Source organism: Paroedura picta, chromosome 2 (assembly GCF_049243985.1).
Source record: "Paroedura picta isolate Pp20150507F chromosome 2, Ppicta_v3.0, whole genome shotgun sequence".
NCBI classification, from domain to species: Eukaryota; Metazoa; Chordata; class Lepidosauria; order Squamata; family Gekkonidae; genus Paroedura; species Paroedura picta.
This window is the reverse complement of record NC_135370.1, coordinates 81,571,435-81,592,738: the sequence shown is the minus strand read 5'-3', so window position 1 is coordinate 81,592,738 and position 21,304 is coordinate 81,571,435. Positions and strand designations below refer to the sequence as shown.

At 43.6% G+C, this 21,304-nt stretch overlaps 1 long non-coding RNA gene across 4 annotated transcripts; it reads left to right on the top strand.

Moving 5' to 3' along the window:
• Position 1: 1 nt before the first annotated feature.
• Positions 2-21,250, top strand: LOC143829815 (uncharacterized). 4 transcript variants are annotated; one of them, XR_013228242.1, is made up of 7 exons: positions 2-589; positions 12,615-13,491; positions 14,858-15,013; positions 16,881-17,018; positions 17,108-17,243; positions 19,159-19,509; positions 20,955-21,250. It is a non-coding gene; the product is annotated as an uncharacterized LOC143829815 (long non-coding RNA). The 4 variants fall into 4 exon arrangements; XR_013228241.1 differs by having other exon boundaries at positions 16,881-17,243; XR_013228244.1 differs by lacking the exon at positions 14,858-15,013 and having other exon boundaries at positions 12,615-12,902; positions 16,881-17,243.
• Positions 21,251-21,304: the final 54 nt, after the last annotated feature.

Below are 21,304 nucleotides of genomic sequence, written 5' to 3'. Positions count from 1 at the left end.
GCTGTGGTGCAACCGAGCCTGCAATAAGGCCGCCAGATAGACTGCCCCTCCGGGTCCAATCGGAGCTTCGGCTTCCTCCACTCATCCAATCCTCAATCTCAGGAGGCGGCAACGCAAGCGAGGTTCGGCTGCGAGCGGCGTTCATCTCCACGCCAACGTGCAAACATCCACCTGGGGAGAGGACCCAGTGGAAGATTTGGTAAAGGGGATGACATGCAGGGGCAGAAAACGTCCTTCTGCCGCCTGCAATGTACAAATGCCCACGATCTAGTGTGAGGCAGCGTGTTGTGCTTCGTATTAATGCAGCAGGATGGAAGCTTCTCTGCTTTCTTCGTCTAGTCGCTGGTTGCTTTGCACAGCCCTAAATTGTCTTTGGGGACTCCCCTCTGCTTGGGATGGTACCTTCCCAACAGATGCAAGCTGATACTCGTCTGAGAAGTCGCGGCAAGGATGCTCCAAGATGGTTAAGAGAGAGGAGGGAGAGCTGGCCACAGGTAGAAACGCAGAACCTGCAATACTGGGGAATGGAACTTAATTCTTCCATGTACACAAACAGTGACACAGCCAAATCTTGATCCTGCATTTATATGTGAGTATCCTTCTGCATTTTTGACTCTGTAGGTATTGCTGCACACTGTAGAATCTTCAAATCTTTGTGATCCAAAAGCCAGTTTTCACACCAGCCTACAACATGGAGCATGCTGGTTGTGCCCATCAATCTCCATTTAAAAATCAAGGATGTCCAGGTGACATTAACAGTTATGCGAATTAGAGTTTTGGCAGGAATTGTTCTGTTTGAAACAGATGGAAACATGTGACTGTTACATTTCCCTCTGATATACAGGACCCTGATTAAAAGTTCTGAAGCTTTGTTTTGGGTTGTTTTAGTTGGACTTGTTGTTTAGGATGCGTGTTTCTTGTGCTGTTTCTGATTTTCCTTTGCTTCTGCCATTACATCTCTATTTGATATTTATAGCTTCCAAATTATTAGCAACAAAATGTTTATTCTCTTCTTTCAGGAAACGTGTCTGGATGTGTCCTCTTCCAACTCCTTATAACAAATTTTTTTCCTTTGAGCAAAATGGCCTCCTTTTCTTCAGCTTCTATTTAAGACTTCAGCTCTATGCAATCATCCAAGAGAAAGTCCCATTTAACTTAGTGAGACTTAGGGCCTTTCCGCACGCCATATATTTAGCGTTATACTTACCTCCCCCCCAAGATGCTATATTATGGCCGCCTCACATGACATCGCCAACCTCCCACATCCGGCCAGCAAACTTCACACTAAATCCGCCATTTTAAAGTGCAGGTTGGTGATTCCCAAAAAGTAGATTCACCAACCTAAAAAGCGCTTTCCCCCAGCACACTACATGCCAAGGAAATATATGGAGGCAAACTACATACCAAGGAAATGTATGGAGGCAAAGAAGCGCTATCTCCACCTACAATGTCCCTCCCTCTCACCAGCCTCCCTCTCCCTTCTCCTGGACACAGGATTTTTTTTAAAGCAAACTGCCTGGAGCAATGAATAGGCATACAATTGTGCAGGGAAAGCCAAAAAGTTGCCACACAAAGCATACCTCTCTAAAGCACCCCCCCCCCAATTCAGGAAGGAGATTAATTTTGTAAAGATTCAGGACTCATGATTCCATAAAGGGTGACATAAAGAGCACTATGCATCTATGATTAGATGCAGAGGTGTTTAAATAGAGAAGTATTGATTTTAAAAAATTGGCGGGCATTGTGGGACCTTTAAAAAAAGGAGAAAGGGGATTGGCCTCCTGGCTTGATTGACAGGCAGAAGAGAGTCGCGGATAAACCATGTTGTTCTCTTCCACCATTTCCAGCAGCACTTGTGGAAGGTAAGAAGCATGAAAAAGTGGCAGGCTACAGCAAGATGGCAAGAAGGTGAGGAATGGCTGGAGGCACGATATATTTTTTTTAATATGCAGAAATGTGCCCTTACTGTTCATTAAATATATCTAGGTTCAGTCTGAATTACTTTTGCAATGTGTGTTCCAGCAATCACTATTGCTAACGCTTATCCTTATGCTTCACTACAGGCCATTCTGCACATCGAAAAAAATAGCATTACGCCAGCCCAATGGTGTAATGCTATAAAAAATTGCACCTCCAGCCATTCCTCACCTCCCAGCTCTCTCGCTCTCCTCTGCCACCTTCTTGCACTTCTTGGCACTCCTCATGCCTGACTGAAATGGCGGAAGAGAGGGATGCACTATACATGCGACTCTCCTCCACCTGTCAATCAAGCCAGGTAGCCAATCACATTTCTCCATATTTTAAAGGGACTGCAATGCAAGCTAATTTTTTTAAAGTAAAACTTCTCCATTGCTGTGTCTATGCATCTAATCATAGATGCATAGTGCTTACTTTACTGCCACCCCTTTTGGAATTATGAGTATTGAAGCTTTAAAAAAGTAATCTTATTCTCAATTTGGGGGGGGGGGGTAGAAAGGTATGCTTTGTGTTAACTGGTGGGGAAATTGGTTTTTTGCTCTGCCTGGATGATTTAATGCATATTTGTAGCTCCAGGCAGTTTGCTTAAAAAAAGAAGAAAAAGGATAAGGAAGAGGACGTAGATGGGCACTGGAGGCAGAGATAGAGCTACTTTGCCTCCACAACATTCCTTAGCGTATGTTTTCTGCTTGTTCTCCTCTCACTCGTGCTACATGCACTTTAAAATGGAGGATGTAGCTACTAGTTTACTGCTGGGATGCTGGATGTTCACAACATTGTGTAAAATGCCCAAAAAATGGCATCAGCAAAAGGTAAGCCTTTTACTATATTTTTTGGGTGCGGAATAGCCCTACCGATATCATTAGCTAAATTGGTAAATGTTGGGCAGCACAAAGTCCTTGGTGATACCAAAAAAATACACATTTTCTTATTGGTTGTTTATTCTGTATGATGCCCACAAATAGGAGAAATCTGTGGATTTGTTCCAGAACTCAGTTTCTTAGCCAATTGGCAAACTGGAAAACTCTTTTCTTTTCTACCATTCTAATTGTCACAAGCCTCTTGCACTTAACATTTTAAGGCTGCAACAGTCCCAAGTCCTAGAATCACATAGTTACTGAGAAGTATATCTCGTATCAGACCATAAGCCAAATCCCTTGTTCACTGTTTACAAGCAGCCAAACTCCATTTATATTTTCAGCTTTTTTCCCATCTGCCAAATCCCCCCCAGTCCTGATCACAATCTCACCTTTTGAATTTTCAGAAAGAAACAACATATCCAGAACCTTTTTACCAGGTTGTTTCTACCTTTGCCAGCTTGAGAAAACATGGTAGATAAAGACACGCTAGAATCAACTGACAATGGAGCTTAGAATGAAAATGGCATCTCATTCATGACTCTGTAATATACTGATGCAAAGATGAGGAAGAAAATAGTTTGCCAGCATTAATGATAAAGCTGCATTTCAGATACAGTTCAGCATTTTATACTCAGGCTTCCCATCTGACTGAATAATGATTGATGGGTTATTTTAAAGCTTGTCCGAAAGTACAGTTTAACTCATTCAAGATTACATACTTGGAATTATGAAAACTTTCCCTTCAGCCTGGGATAACATTATCTCTATTAAGTCTAGGAAATGTTTCCTCTGTAATCTAATAAATCCGCTTTTAAAAAGTCACAATGGAAAACTGACATTTCTTGCTTGCTGTAAAATATAATTACAAAATCTGAGACTCCCCAACCGTTATAAATGTTAACTACAAGCTGCTTGCCGAGTGCCTTGCTAGAGCTTTGAGGGGGTTTGAGGGACATCCTTACAGTAGCTGGTCTCTTTCCTCCAGAACTGCAGACAGAGAGTGCAGTGGAAGAGAATCAATCGCACCATTATGAATGTTCATGTGGAGCGCTGCAAGGTGTGGTACTCTCCCCCATGCTGTTTAACATCAATATTTGCCCTCTGGCCTAGCTGGCCTGGAGCTTTAGACTTGGGGTGTCATCAGTACGCTGTCCCAATTTCTCTCTGGAAACATTTGCCAGATATTTGGGAGCAGTGGCGGTCTGAAGTCACCTGAAGCGTTCCAAGGTGGAGGTCCTGTGGCTGGGTAAGAAAGGGACAGACCAGGAAGTGTGCCTTCCCTGCCTGAACATGGCGCAGTTGGAGATCTAGCCCTTCGCCAGAGATTTAGGGGTGACTTTTGATGCCGATGCAGGTCATGAAGTTAGCCCAACTGGTGTTTTTCCATCGCCAAGCGAGGCTACTAGCACCCTATCTGGCTCTGGATCACCTAGCCACAGTGAGCCATGTGACTGTCACCTCCAGGTTAGATTTCTGTAACTTGCTCTGTGTTTGACCCAGAAAGTAGAGTTGGTACAAAATGCGGCTGCAGAGGTATTCACAGAAACATCTTGAAGTTGATCCAGCCCGTGCTGCGACAGCTGCATTGGTTACCACTTGTATTCCAGATCAAGTTCAAGGTTTTGGTTCTGACTTTCAAGGCCATTCATGGCCTGGGCTCAGCCTATCTGAGAAACTAACTTTTTGCTCTGTGAATCGGAATAGTTGAGGGAGGGTTATTGGGTATTTGTTGTTGGGTATTTGTTGTATTTTGTGTTTATTGTTGTAAACTGCCATGAGCTGGCTTGACTGAGAGTGGCAGTCGAGAAATATTTCCACTGTATAATAATAATAATAAAACTACTTTAATCAAATCAGTGAATGGTTTCTGTATTTTTCTTTATTAGATCTGAGTCCAGCCTTACTCTTGAACATATGACTCTCATGTTTACTAGTTACTTTTCTATGCATCCTCCATAAAATGTCTGCCTGTGAACAGAATCCAAAGAAGTGGGCTTTACTCTGCTAAAGTCTTTGATGGGATAAAATGTTGTTAGTCTCTTGTTTATTTTAACAAAAAATGGGCAGTAACCAATGCATTTAAATTCCAGTCTTTTACTGGGTAGACTTTAGGAATGGACATCTTATGCTTTCAGGTACAGCAGACTGCTTGGCTGAATTTTTGTATGCATCGTTTTAAAGACAAGCTGGGAAAGAGGAAAATGGAGTTCAAGGCTGCCCTCATATGGAATATATTTATTGATATAAATAGTCTGTCTTTTGTGTGTAGACTCATGGGAGATTACACAGTATAATTCAATGCAAATAGTATGATGGGAAATAAGCAGTATAATATTACCAGGATTGCAGAAATCAGAAACAAAGCCTAAGTAGACATGCTATGTTAAACAATGCAGAAAATATTATTACACCAGAAGAAAAAATTGTACTAATAACAGGACAATACATTCAGCAAACACGTAAGACATACTCAGTTTGGCCCAAACTGGATAAATATTAATTGGGTTGTAGCCCGTTAATTATTTTATCAAACGTGGACATTTATAAGCAAATCTTTAAAGTATAGGAGATAAAACGTCTTCTGCGTTGCTAGGTGCATGGATTTTCTTTAGTTCTAAATGATTATATCAAACCAAAAGCATGAACTGACAATTTCTCTTAAAGAGCCGGAGAACCTCTATAATTGTTCCCTTTGCAGCAGAGCTGTGAGTCCTGGATATCTGTCCTTTGAGGAGCTGCTAATACAAATATGCAGTTCTGAGGACCAGCCCAGACTCTTGACCCCTAGCAGAGCCCATATGCATTTCTTTGAGTTGTATGGGTTAACTGGAACTAAGAATCTGTGCCTTGATAGTTATCATGCACTTGTTTTGTATCCAAAGTCAGGTCCCCACTGGTAGATCTTATTCTCTAGTAACATAAAGTTCTGCTTTGTTCTTCTTGATCCTGTTGTGTTCCCCCCCCCCTTTTTGATGTTTTGGGTAAAATTATTTACTTCCTGCCAACTAATATCAGTACCCAAAAAGAAGTGTCTATGCCTGCCTCTCTTTTCTTGCAAGATCTAGTCGCAAAAGGACTGCAATTATTAATGCTTTTGATTTAGATTGAGTTTGTGTGTGTATTTGTTGGAACCAGAAATGTACTACCTAAGTTTGCTAAAAAAAATACTGCCTGATCTTTGTCAACTAAAGTTAACAATACCTGCTTTAATACCTGCTCAAGTTAACAGGATATTATTATTATTATTATTATTTATTATTATTTATTTGATTTGTATGACCGCCGCTCTCGGAAACCGGCTCGCGGCGGTTCACAATATTTTAATACAAATACAATATATTAACCATTAAAAATTCCCCATTAAAACCCCATTAAAACCCCATTAAAACAATGACTAAGTCACAATGATGGCGATTAAAAAAAAAAAAAAAAAAACTATTCCCATACAGGCCCGCTGGATGAGCAGAAAGGAACGGAGGATAATTGGGCATAGGATGGAACACTCTGGGGAACCAGGTCAGTCTAGTACTGGCCTCCCCCCTCCCCTTTATATGCCATAAAACTGTGGCAAAGGAAAGTGCCAGTTCACTCCCCCATTCCCTGTGGCTTTTTTTTTTTTTGTAGTCAAAGGTATTCTGTACCAAAGAATCATGGCAGATTTGGAGGTTAAAAACAGAGTTGGACTTAGGTCCAACAGGAACGCAGGATTTTAGTCTCCATCAGGTCAGGGTTTTTTTTTTTTTTTACAGTCAGAGTAGTTCAGCAGTGGAATCAGCTGCCTAGGGAGGTGGTGAGCTCTGCCTCACTGGCAGTTTTCAAACAGTGGTTGGATGAACTCTGGTCAGGGATGCTTTAAATTGATCTTGGATTGAGAAGACAGTTAGATTAGATGGCCTGAATGGCCTCTTCAACTCTCTAGTTCTATATACAGCATTGGTGTTGATTTGCTTACACATTGCTGAATGTCATTTGAAAGTGCAGCCCCTATTCTGTAAGTTCTATGCTGTCTTAATGGTAGACTTACTAACCAGTAATAAAACACCAAATAAAATTTTATTTGCTGCCAACGTATAGAATTATATATTGCTAGGAGGTGGTCCACTTTAAAAAGACTGGGAGACAACAGTGCCCCCCCCCCGGATCTCACCACAGGAGGGTAGAGAGAACAGTGAGAGTGGGGTGGAGGGCATGGCCCACTTTGAAAAACCTGGCTGGGAGCTGGCAGTAGACCCTCCTCTGCCAGCTCTCATTGCAAGAGTGGAGGATACAGAGCCCCCACCCCCTCCAGTGGTGAGGAGGAAGCAAATGGTGGTGAGGTGCCCATGGCAGAGGTGGCTGATGGGGCTGCTGCCGATGGTGGGGAAGTACAGAAAGGGACGCTTGCCTCCTCGAGGGGATGGGAAGGGCAGGCACCTCCTGTGCAGAGGTCCCAGGTTCCTTGGTTGCCTCCTCAGTGGGGGAAGGTTGGCCGGTCCTCTGTGGAGGAGGCAGACTGGCCTCACAGCACCCACCAGCAATGAGAAGGCAGGGCAAATCTGGAGGTCCCCTGGGAATGCCACAGGCAGGGAGGAGGCAGCGGACAATGGGGCAGGCTTCATGGAGGAGGTAGCCAGTTGGCGCAGCTCCTGACAATGGTGAGGAGGTATGCTGGCTAGTTATGGAGACATGCAACTTACCTCTTGATGGCTCTGCGTGGTCTAAGAGGGAGGGGTGGTGTGGGAAGAGCCTCTGTGATGGAGTGCCTTCCCATTGAGGGCTAATCAGAGGGTGCTTCTTGATGGCACTCCAGCCCCTCTGCGCCCCCCCCAGGCCGATCAGAGGGCATGCATGTCATCTGAAGAACCCATCACAAATATATGTATAACAGAGTACTTATTTGATACTGACACAGTACAATGATTTGTATAAAAAGGCTAAATATATAGTCTCTCTGAATTACCTGATTTTTTAATGTTATTCTTCTGATCACTAATTTTACACTCTGTTGGAAAAATTTAGCAGAGCAAATATATTCCTGGGGAATGAAATAGCACAAAGACATTTGTGTTTAGCTTCTGAAAAAAGTTTACTACTAAAGAAAACAACAACAGTCTAACTCATCTTTCCAGTTTTGGCCTACTCCATCCTGCTTCTTTTCTCTCTCCTTTTTTTCTGAGAACAAAGGAAACCCTAAGAACAAAGGAAAAGACATTTCCCCCCAATAGCATGTCCCATCTCTAATATATTGATTAGCCAATAGTCAATCTTAAGGTCTCCTCATTAGGAATAAAACCTCCAGTTCTCTTGCAGGAAGAATCTATACCTAATTAGTCCTAAGCTAAACTTGCTAACCAGCTAGCAGAAACTTCAGCTTAACCCTTTCATAACTGAAGGGCTGATACTTGCAGAACCCAACATCCTCTTTCATCTTAACAGATTCTGCAAATGCTGTAATACCTCTTCACGTACAATGATCTCAAAGTGCTTCAATAAGAAGGATGAAATGAAATTTAAAAAATCAGTGTCACGATATAGGTTCTGTTCCTAGAGACTTTCATATTGTAGTTTTAAATAAACCTGCTTTCTTTCAGGAGAACTCTTGGACAAGGAGGAATTATGTTCATTTTTTTTTACATGTGAGAGTTTGATTTGTATCTGTGTGAGGAACCAGACTCAATACCAAATTATTCCAAAACTCTCCTCAGAGAAAAACGAATATTCTATATGGGAGAATATGGATTACTAATGTCTGCTCTGTAATAAGCAAGGAATTACTCAGTTGCTGTAAGCTTTGGTTGGTCTAGAGGGGAAGGATTAATTCAGGCCCTTGACGACTAGAGCATTGATATACACAGATGAAACAAGCATCTTGTGAAAGAGAGGTCGATACTGGAGATGCAGAGTGAGTGATGAATGTTCTTGGCCTGCTAATGGTCCTTGTTTTTCAGACTGAGGCCTTCCCCTGCAACCTGCCAACCGCCAATAGCCTGTGTCTCAGACTCCTACATTAACTCCCTTGTCCCTGTCTCCTAAGGCTGCATTTAACCTAGTGAAAACGGGTCTTCCTGGTCAGGGAAAATGAATCTAAATTGGCACTTCTCTGCCTCTAGAAATCAATGCTTAGGAGGGATGCTGGGAACTATTTATGCTTCCCTTTCGGTTGCTTTGTTTTTCTGTTGACATTTTAAGCTGTTTAATTGATCAAGCAGCCATTTCTTCAGGGCCAGGTTGTCTCACAATGTGCAGTATGGGTGTGGACAAAAGCTCCATGGATGTCCTTCCATTAGGATTGATTCATACCATCAAGTCTACCATTTTGGGTTTCCACTATGCAGTTACTTTCCCCTCCCCCTCCCCCTTCTCTTTTGCTACTGTTGGTGTTGGGTGGAAGATGGTTGTGGTCCTACAGTACATATACCTGAAGTATTGCCTGGGACAAGCATAGGACAACAGACAAATCCCTCATCCCTGTACTTCTCCTTTCAGTGACGTTGCAACTTTTAAAGAGGCTTTAGTGGAATACCAAGGTCACTATGCAAAGTCACACAATGGCAAACCACGTCTGAAAGTCTCTTGCCTTCAAAATCCTACAAAATCCCCGGAAATCAGTCATGACTTGATGGCAAAAAAGAAAAAAGTGGCTCAATGCTATACTCTACTGCACTATTTCAGGATGGCACTCTAGCTTCTTTCTTTCTAAAAAGAGAGAAGAGCAGGAAGGCTACCCCATTTCTATGCAATGTTTTATTTATATTGATACTGACATTTATAATTGATTTATATGACTTGCACAAATGCATTGCTGCTCGGTTAAAGCATCTGAAGTGGGGTACAAAATTCAAATTGTCAATACACTAGAATAATTGCATCCCTCTTGCTTTTATTGTATTCTATTTTTAGATGACTATGTATTCCTCTCTCTGGTTCTGCAATGCACATTTACTATGCATTTTAAAGGATCTCAACAGCAGTGAGCATATTTTTCTTTCCTGTGTGCAACACACCTGCACATAAGGTAAAGGTAAAGGTATCCCCTGTGCAAGCACCGAGTCATGTCTGACCCTTGGGGTGACGCCCTCTAGCGTTTTCTTGGCAGACTCAATACGGGGTGGTTTGCCAGTGCCTTCCCCAGTCATGACCGTTTACCCCCCAGCAAGCTGGGTACTCATTTTACCGACCTCGGAAGGATGGAAGGCTGAGTCAACCTTGAGCCGGCTGCTGGGATTGAACTCCCAGCCTTATGGACAAAGCTGTCAGACAGCTGCCTTACCACTCTGCGCCACAAGAGGCTCTACACCTGCACATACATACGCATAAATCAAATCTTGCCAAGATCCATCATTATGTACAGACTAAGGCCCACCCAAGCCCGTTGCAGTCAGGAATATAATGAGTGCTAAATTGGGGGGGGGGGAGAGAACTCTGTAGATGGCCTCTCCCTCCCCCCAGGAAGTGGAAAGGCTGCAGGCTGGAAGCCCACGGGAAGGGAACTCACCGGCAGGGGCAGCTCTCACGTGGCAGGGATCTGCAGCCTCTGAGCCTTTGAGGGAAGTGGAAGGAGGAGGGGGTGGTCAGGGGTGGGGGACGGAAGGCAACTGGCTGGCCGCTGGACAAACAGGCAAACCGGTTGGAGGAGGAGGCACTCAGGGGCAGGACAGGTGTTAAGCGCTGAGTGGCACTTAAGCCATGAGACACGGTCCTCCTCCAAGGCCTTACTAGAAATATATTATGTGGAACAGATTAGACACCAGACTCTTGTCTTTCAGTGGCGACATTAGTTGGCAATCACTGTGAGATTGGTGGGAGCAGGGTTAAAGCATCCCAAACTGTTGTAGCTGGATTCAGGAAAGGAAGAGGCACTAGAGATCATATTGTAACCTTACATTGATTACAGGAGCATATGAGAGAATTTCAGAAGAGAAACTGTGTTTCATGGATTACAGCAAAGTTTTTGACTATGTGGATCATACAAAGCTATAGTTGCTTTGCAACTATACACTTATAACTACACTTGATCGTGTCACAATTCCAGCCTTCCCTAGCACCCAACTCACTTCTGTCTGCTGCCTTGCCTTGGCACCTGAGCTAAATAATCAAGGAGACAGCATGTGTGGAGAAGAGTTTATCCAATTTGCACTCTTCCCATCCATGTGGATCAAAGCCAGGTCATGTGCCACCTTCAATGATGTTCCAGTTGATGGGATTTTCTCAGTGTAATACAGAGATCTTCTCTGGTCCACTTCAGCTAGGTGCATATGGAGAGAACTGATCAGGCTTTCCCTTCCCCAGTTTCTCACTCTCCCCCTTTTCCTTCCTGCTCAACTAGAGCCTCTGGGGGGAGGCGGGATATAAATTTAATAACAATAACAATAACAATAACAATAACAATAACAATAACAATAACAATAACAATAACAATAACAATAACAATAACAATAACAATAACAATAACAATAACAATAACAATAACAATAATAGAGGTGGAGCTGTCTTCCCAAGATCAGCAATGTATATGATTTTTGTCTTCTGCTGAGCACCCAGTTCTCCATAAAGCTAAGTAAGATGCATATCCTGATAAGCACAGTATAATTTTGACACAGGGTAGTCTGTTTCACTTCCTGAACCTGTGCAGCTAGCTAGTGCCTGCCTCATCAGGGAAGGCTGTTTATCAAAAGCAGATGAATTGGCAGTGTAATTATGTAGTCCCATGTACGGATGTGGAATGAAGTCTCTGGTATAAATGTCAGCTGTCATTACTGTTGTTTTGAAAATGGCTTGGAGTGCCCATAGTGGAATGACATTTCTGGTACCCTTTTACCACTGGCATTTGTTGAAGGATGCAGCTGGAGAAGTACACCACTGTCTCCCAATTCTTCCCTTGGGTTTCAGGCTACTATTTTTGCTCCAGTCAGACAGCTGCCCTGGCAGTCTCTACCAGTGTCCAATGAGAAGCCCCACATCTCACCATTCCTGATTCAGTATATTCCTTTCCTCACACAGTACTGAAAGAAAGGGCACTAAATCAAATAGCAAAAGGGAACATAAAAACACAGGAAAATTAAAATCCAGGATTGTCTCTTTCCTGGGTGTAAACTGCACGGAGCTTTTATTCCAACCCCAGATCGATTCAGTCCCTGCCCTCTACACAGAATGCGATTTCCGTTTGGATTTTGGGCGATTTAAAATTTCCTTCTGCAGCAAGAAGGATTGATCCGGTGTGACCCTACCTTTATTGTGCGATATCTCAGGCTGCTTTTAATCCTCAATATCTATTTGGGAAAGAAAGCTCAGTGGTAGAGAATCTATGATAGACTACACCTGGTCATGTGACACGCTTGCCTTAAAGGAGAAGCCCCTAATTTCTCTCAATTTCTGTTGGTCCTGGATTTTACCTCCCTCCTCTGCCTTTTTCGATCCTCTCCCCCTCCCCTCCAAGAAAAGAAAGAGGCTCCCTGCTTGGCTCCTCTCCCCCCCCCCCTTTAAGAAAAGAAAGAAAGAGGCTTGGCTCCCCCCCCACCCACCTTCTGAGCCTCCCTAACCACGTGCAGAAGACTTTCCTGTTTCAATGGGGAAGGGGGGGAAGAGGAAGACCCGAGTTCAAAGCGATCTGAATTCAACAGAATTGACAATGGAATAAAGAAAGTAAGTGCAGACTCTGCCCTGGTTGGAGAAATTCAGCTGGTAAAGACTTTGTCCTTCAACATGTATTCAAGGCAGGGAATGTTCAGCTTACTGAATTTCTGCTTACCACATAGCTGTTAAAGATGTTGTTGTTTTTGTTGTTGTTGTTGTTGTTAGCTGCGAAGTCATGTCCGACCCATTGCGACCCCATGGACAATGATCCTCCAGGCCTTCCTGTCCTCTACCATTCCCCGGAGTCCATTTGAGCTCCCACCGACTGCTTCAGTGACTCCATCCAGCCACCTCATTCTCTTTCGTTAAAAGCTGTTAAAGATACAGGGACACAAACCACTATCCAGCCCTGACTGGCAATTTAATGAAACCCCCAAGAAGCAAGCAGTGTTACATTATTAAGGTTTCGATACACACGCCCATTTGACAAATACTCCAATTCGTTGTTGTCAGGTGAGGATTTCTTTTTTTTTCTCATCTTCTTTAAACCGCCCGTGGCGCCGCGGGTGCTGCGGACTAAATAAAGCAGTAAGGGCTATTAGGGAGGAGTTAGGGCGGGCTCTGTCCGGGATAAAAAATCAGAGGAGCGAATCAGGAGCCGCGAAGCCAACGCCTTCCACGCCCGGCCCAAAATGGCGCCACTGCAACGGGGACCACACGGGACCACTGCGCCGACAACACCACCCCCAGCCATTGTGCCCACACCTCGGCCGCATGCCCTCCCGCAGCCCACTGCGACTCCAGGACGCTGCTGCCAGCCCCAGCCCCAGTGAGTCTTCGGGATGGGGAGGGGGGTCGCTCAACAACAGGAACCCCCCCCAAGCCAGGTACCATTGCCCAGCCGCCCGTGGACACCTTCTCTGTCACCTAGCGCCCGCTGTATTTATACCGCAGCAGGCTTAATTCCTAGTAAGGCATAAAGCATTTTCACCAGTGACATGTTTTTGGACTTACACTTCTTGGATACAGACCATGGGACAAGAGAAAGCTGCAGTTAAGAGTAATACAGCTGTATTCCTGTAAAAAAAATCTTTCTAATAAGGTAGGTGATAATTATTTCCATTTTTATAGCTGTGAAATTTAGAAGAAACTGTTACTTGCCCAAGAGCCTTCCCATACAGCTGAGAAGGGCTCTCTATCATCTGTAAATAAAAGGCAGCAATTGGGGGGCGGGGGGGAGGTTCACTTCTGAATATATATGCTTACGGTCAAACTTCATGGTTATTTTTACACAATTTAATGGCTGGTTGCATTCCTCCTTAATTAGCCTGTGTAAGCCACTTGGTGAATGTTCAACTGGTTGTTCATTTGCAGCTGATCCAGAAGGGATTGACCCAAATTTTGTGCTTGTGGTTTGTTCATGCCACACCATTCGTGCTTTTAGATATCCCTGTAGGTTATGCTGCTGCCCCTTGTTATGGTGGAGTAGTGATAGTGGGAGGGGCAGACTAGGCCTTCCCACCACATAGCATGGAATAGGCATGGCTATAATCTGGGTTTTTTTCTCTTGTGATCAGTATATTTACTGGTGCTTTATTTGCCCCTCTGTAGGTCGTTCCCCTTGTAGGTACCGGATGTCAAATATTCACAATCCCAGAACCATTCTAGGAATGGTCCTCTCAAAAAATCATGAGTAGTGACAGTCACCTGTCATGTCACACTTGATTTTCCAAACAATAATGGCAGAGTAGAAATCTTCTTGGAGGCTTCCACATTTGCTTCTGTTGTGTTCTGTGCACGTTGTTCTGCCTCCTCTCTAGGAGAACCCATAGACAGCCTGGCAGCCTGAGCTGTACAATGAGAGCCTTGTTGCCTCTGGTCCATCTTAGGGCTGCTTCTGATATTACTTCTTCTGATTTGTGTTCTGAACATCCACACAGGGAGGCTAGGATTGCAATATCAGTCAGCTTGATCGGAAACAAATGCCAGGTGATATTATGTACTTAGATGCCATGCAAAGTTTCAACTGCCTATTTCCACACTTAGGTCTCTGTTAAAGGGACAGGACATCTTTCTCCAGGTCTGCTGGAAACCACAGAGGTGGCCAAGAAGTGGCCTTGGATGGGCCTGGAAGTGAGCAAACTGGGGAGACTGATCCAACTTCATTAGCACAACAAAAATAGTCCAATAGCACCTTTAAGACCAACAAGATTTATTCAAGCCACGAGCTTTCTTCAGCAGTCTCTTAATTATTTCTTTTTATAACTGGGACCGTGTCTGCCATTAATTATTGACCTTAACATTTTTATTTCTCCAATGTTTTTGTGAACTACAACTGAACTCAAAAGGACTGATTAGATGTTTTAGCATCATATGACATCTTAATTTGGGTATTATGGGCTTAATTTGGGTATTATGACACAGTTTACTAATTTGCCACAATTTGCTTTTGCATTATATCTCAACAGTTATGATGGTTGTTTATTTAGTCTGAGGAAGAGTGCTTGCACTCGAAAGCTCACGCCTTGAATAAATCTTTGTTGGTCTTAATGGTGCCACTGGACTCTAATTTTGTTGTGCTCCTTCAGACCAAGATGGCTATCCACTTGAACCAACTTCATTAGGTATGCTTGGCTTTTTAGCAGCATTAATTCCTTTTATTAAGAACCACTACATGTGAGAATTTGAGTTGAGGTATCCAGTTAGCTGCTTATCTTCGATCTTATGATGATTCCCTATGCCAATTAGTCTAAGAAACAGGTTGTTCATAACTTCCATCACAGGAACTCCCTCCCTGTTCAAGATTTATGTGGTTTGAGGTAATAATGGAGGTTTTGTCTCTCCTACTTCTGCTCTAAAAAGAAAAGCAGTATGAGGAAGGTATCCCTTTAAAAGAATTGCTACATTTTATTGAGAAATTGAATAAGTTGTTTTTGAGAAGGATTGTCAGACATGGTATTATGAAGTTATACAAAATGCAGAGAATAAAAGGGAGGATGGGAGAATGACATAGGCTGCCCTGAGCACCACTGAGGAAGGATGGGATAAAACAGAAACAATAAAACCAATGTATGCTACAGATTAAAATGATGCCTGTGTTTGAGTGATGAAGATGCAGTGGGGTTATTAAGGCCCATGGATCACTCCAATTGAGGGGAAGTCGCATGCTTTTCCCAAGGAACATAGCAAACAATTCAACCCTCCTCCATGCTATGGGCACTGTTGAAGGAGGGCTGGGTCAGGTTTATTACTCTGTCTGACTGCCTTGGTTTTCCCATATCCTTTTTAGAGCTGTACGTCCTTGCTAGTTAGTCAGTGGGGCAGTAGGCAAGGAAGGAAAGAGTTGTGTGTAAGGAGGGCTTTTTGCCAAATGCACTGCCCAGACCACTGCCTGACACAAATTGTATTTCGCTGTGGACCTTGAAAATAGAAAATCCTGTTCACATATGTCTGCCTGGCACCTATATCTTTTCTATCAAAATATCTGCCCTCCCTGGGCTTGATTGCCATTGGAAAGAAGGTTTCCCCTGCCCTGCTTCTCCACAGCATGGGCGTGCACTTGTGCGGCTCCCCAGCTTCCTCCAGCTGTTCACGTCCCAAACTTGTCTTGCTTTGAAGTTTGGGGAAAGATCCCAGCAAAGATGTGCAGGTGCGAAAATTTGACATTTTCCTGTCTCACCATAGAGGAGGCTTTCCCCTGCCACCAAAGGAGTGTCTTTGGGTTAATTCAGCAATTCCATATTGGAGTAAAAATTTATATTATAAAATTCTCTGTATTCCCAGCTTTTGATTTCAAACAAAAACTCTCTAGCTCCTTTTTGTTGCAGAAATAAGCCTTTCCCTTTACATCTCTGCAAAGAAAGGGACCAGAAACCTCTGGGCCTTCTTACTTACCCTTGCCTCTTTCTCCAGCAGGCAGAATAGTGGGGTTGGAAATGAAGTTATTCTATCACTACATTTGGGCAAAAATCTGGACATGGTATCGGATGTCAGCTAACGCACTAGAAATAATGTGGCAACACCACAGACTTTCTTGGTTTCATCTGGTTTGATCCCTGAATTTGTGTCTGGGCATGATGTTGGCAGGTAGTCTGATGCCATTGTCATTCCTTGCCCCACTTCTGCAGCTTCTGAGGATGCTGGGGCAGGGACACTGCAGGGAACCCTGCCATGTGGAAGCTCTGTTGTCACTGGTGCAATGGCAGCAAGAAGAATAGCACACAAGCCTCTCCCTTTGTGGAAAACACCAAAGTCTTTAAATATTTTCATATCAGATGAAGACATATCTTTTCTCCAGGTGTTATACAGATTTGTATTTTACTCTATGAACCTGTTTCTCCAGGTTTTTAGGACACTTTGTTCTGTTTGGACATATACCTCAATTGGTTTTAGGAGATTTGGCTTTATTCTATGTACATAGTCTATATCAACTTTTTAGCAGATCTGCACTGTGTCTTGTGCAATTAAGAAATTGCCTCTTCTGTTTTGCAGGTCCTTCTTATCCTTTGCTCCCTGAGCTGCTTTCACATTAGAGACACCAGGGGATGAAACTGGGACTGTCATCATGCAAGAACGTGATTAACAAATCATCAAATTCCTTCTGCATAGTGGCAATAAAGCTGAGACCAAGTATTTAATGCCTATTAATAAAGCAGTCTTTTCACTTCTTGGTGGTGGAAGCAAAGAACATTTTCAGCAGTTTCTCCTCTATATTTCAGCTTTACTCCCTGCTCAGTAAAAATGTGTTGGTGCCATCTTCTGGGAGTCAAGAGTAACTACATTTTGAGGAAATTTCTCCCTCTTCGAGGGCTTCTCTGCATTCTGATTTAACTCACAGAAGTTCCTTAGATTCAGGTTTGCTTCTTTGCTTTGCTTCTTTGGGGGGAGGTTCCTATTCTGCACATGTCTTGTTGCTTTTAGTGGCTGATTTGAAATCAAACAGCTTTATTTCCCTACAGGAAATAAATTTTAAAAGTTATTTTTTTATTTGAAATTCTGCCAATAGGGGGGAAAAACCTCTCTGTATCATTCCAGTTTTAGTATATGTGCTGCCAATGTGAGAGGAAAAAACTCTGACCGAGTGGCATAGTTCATATGGAATGGCAAGAAACCAAGGATAAGTTTCAGAATACTTCAAGATGAGAAAAAGTGGAGAGGCTTGGCAGTTCCAAACAAGTGGCAAAATTGTTCTGGGTTGCAGATTGGATTAAAATTCCTAAACAAAGAATAGTAAAACTGGAATCAGCAGACTTTGAAGAAGGTCTACACCAGCGGTTCACAACCTTTCTGGTGCCTCACCCCAACTTCAGCAGTGGTGGCGGAGTACACGTACGCATGCACACACAGGCACACAACAATTGAGATGGTGTGGGGGCGGCCAGTGCCATGCCTCTGCCGGCCACCACCCACCTCTGCCTGCCACCACCATCAGCCACCACCACCACCAACCTTCACCCGCTGCTGTTGGCCACCACCACTGCGACCCTGCGGAAGGGGCCAAGCGACCCCAAATGGTTGAGAACCACTGGTCTACACAATCATTTATGGACTAAGAAATCAACCAAAATGACTTCAGCACAAGAAAAGAGTTATATGATTAGAGATGGATCCTTGAAAATATGGTTCCCATATCGGAATTTATTCAGCCCCCCCAAACAATCCACTGTGGTCTCCAATCAAAGCCTATTGATAAGAGTATGAGAAACAAAAATTAATTTTTGACCCATAATAATAAATGTTCAAGGGAAATTTAAGGGTCATTCCACACAGAAAAAATAGCAGTGTTAACCTAGTGCAGTGGCTTAATGCTAAAAAACCCGTACCTCTGGGATTTCCTCACCTGTTGGCTCCTCTGCCTCCCTCTAGAACAGTGGTTCTCAGCCCATTTGGGGTCACTTGGCCCCTTCTGCGGGGTCACCCTGTTGCTGGCTGCCAGTGGTGGTAGGCAGAGGCGGGTGGAGGTGGGCGGCAGCGACAACGGAGCTAGGGTACTGGCCACCTCCACTGCTGCCAACGTTGGGGTCGCAGCACCAAAAAGGTTGAGAACTGCTGTTCTAGTGCGTCTTGCTACTCCGCACTCCTCCTTGAAATGGCAGAAGAGGGGAATGTGCTATACACACTCCTCTCTTCCGCCTGTCAATCAAGACAAACGGCCAATCACCTTTCTTCCTTTTGTAAAGGGACTGCAATGCTAGCTAACTTTTTAAAAATAAAATTTCTAAATTTAAACACCTATGCATCTATTAATCTATTCATAGATACATGGGCATTTAAATGGAGAACTTTTATTTTCATAGTTGCATAGGGCTTTTTTTATTGCCACCCCTCTTGGAATCCTGAGCCTTGAAACTATTAAGTAATTTTTTCCCATTATTATTTGGGGGGGGAGGGAGGGAGACATGCTTTTTGTGTAAACTGGTGGGGAAAAGTTTTTTCCCCCTCTCTGCTTGGGTGATTGTACACATATTCGTTGCCCCAGGCAGTTTTTTTTTTAATAGTAAGCCCCGTTCCAAATGAAGAGAGAGAGAGGTGGGCTTGAGGGTGGGCACTGGAGCTGGAGATTTTGCTACTTTGGAAATACATGTGCCTTTTGCTTGTGGCTTGCTGGCTGGTGTCATCCTGCTCGTGCTACATGGCAGGGGTAATCAAGTTTATGTGATTTCCCTGCAAACGCTTAAAAATGGAGGATGTAGCTGCCGGTTTGCAGATGTCATGCAAAACACAAAAAATATGGCATTTACAAAAGGTAAGGATTTCCCTTTTTTACCAGGTGCGGAATGGTCCTAAGTCTTGGCAAGATATCAAAGATGAAGGAGTCAGTGTTCAGTTGCTAATATGTTATCAATCAGTTTCAAGATTAAAGGGAGCATTAAGAGAAATGACTGAGTTAAAACATTTATAAAGCAGCAAGATTATTGTGATGAATATGCACCTTACTTCTTCAACAAAAGAACAGGTGAACAAATGTGTATTTAATGTATAATTAAATGGATGAAGTGAACAATGGCCTGAACAATGGCAAGGATGTCAGCCTCCAGCTAGGATCTGAAGATCCCACTTCTGGCCTTTCTCAAAGCCTGAAGACCTCTAATTCCCGGAGATATCCAGGCCCAACCTGGAGGTTAGTGACCCCTGGGGTGGGAAAAATCCTGGAGGTTTGGAGCTGGGGCCTCAAGATGGTGCAATGCCTCGCAGTCTCCCCTCCACAGCAGCCCTTTCCCCCTTCAGAGCTGATCATTCCACTTTGCAGATGAGCACTTTGAGATGACATGCATGTTGGTGTGTGTGAAATTCCCCTGGCAAGACCTACACCAGACCACAGAATAGCAACTGCAGGCCGAGGGCTTTTCCCTGCGCTCTTGCATCCAGAGAGTGGAGGGGTTGATTGGAGAGGAAGCTCACACTCAAATGCACTTGTTTTCTCCATGAGCAGTGGTCGCCAACCCCCAGTTCAGGGACTGGTACCAGTCCGTGGATCAGTCGGTACCAGGCCACAGCTCCTCCTCGTCCTCTTCTCTGGCTGCTGCCTCAGGGGGCTACCCTCCCCAGGCCTCAGTAAAATTGTCAAGAGTTGACCAGTCCCCGGTGATAAAAAGGTTGGGGACCACTGTCCATGAGGATGCTGCCTGGAGACCAGTTTTATTTCCTGAAGATCCCCAGGCCTCCCCATGAGGTTCAAAAAGAACCTGTTGATCACACGAAGTAGAAGCCGAGAAACAAATTGATAATTGGCTATGTGATAGTCTATTTATTCAATTCAAAATAGACAAATATTGACTCTTTTTCTCGGCTCCCCTGGAAGTTGGCAATCCAGCTGGCTGCACATGGAAGAGGCATCAGATCCCCCTCTTGAGATTAGAGTTTGCCGCTCTTTAACCACTACACCACCACACTGAATCTTAAGATCGAGTGGGAAGCAGGGGGAGAAGGATGCCGAAACCATGATTTATGCTTTTGCCATGTGGCCAGCATGCACAAAGGCCACAGTCCAGATGGGCCTCCTAGCACCTGGTGCTTTCCTGGGTGCACTAGGCTTTGCTTCTAGTCTTTTCAATAATAACACGTATAATCGTTTTATCTCTTGGTGTAGTGGTTAGGAGTGTGGACTTCTAATCTGGTGAGCCGGGTTCGATTCTGTGCTCCCCCACATGCAACCAGCTGGGTGATCTTGGGCTCCCCACAGCACTGATAGAGCTGTTCTGACTGAGCAGTGATATCAGGGTTCTCTCATCCTCACCCACCTCACAGGGTGTCTGCTGTGTGTTTGGTGATCTTTTTTTTTTTGGAAATAAAAAAAACATTTTGGAGAACATTAATTCATAGCACCGGCATGAGTTGGAAGCAGCTATATGACACTTATTACACACAGAGCGAGATACACAAGATCACTGTAACCATTCTTATTGAATAATATATCTTATGCTAATTGTGTTAGTTTTGTCATGGTATTCCTTGGGAAGTCTAAAATATATTTTGCTGTTGATTTTTGTTTTATTCTGAGAAAGCTCATCTGGATAAAGAACACCCATTGTGAAACATCATTCATTTTGCCTTTATCTTCAACAGGAATCCAAACCAGTTCACAATTCTTAAAAATAAAAAAATAAATAAAAACAGCCATAAACAAAACCCAGAAACAAGAGGACCATAGAGGCTACTGAGCAGGTCTTCCTTTCTGCCAGATCTTAAACAGTTCAAAGCTAGGCCCTTCAAGCTAAGGGTGAAGGAAAAGATCTCTTTTGCTCTTGTCTCTTGGTGTATCTGCAAACAAAGAAGAAACAAACTTACAATGGTCTGATTCAACTGCTGTATTGAGAAGCTTGTTTTACTTATGGCTGAGAGTTTTGTAGATTAAATTGTGATTATAGGAAGAAAAAGACATTTGTCTCTTTGTTACTTTCCCCCTCTGAACATGG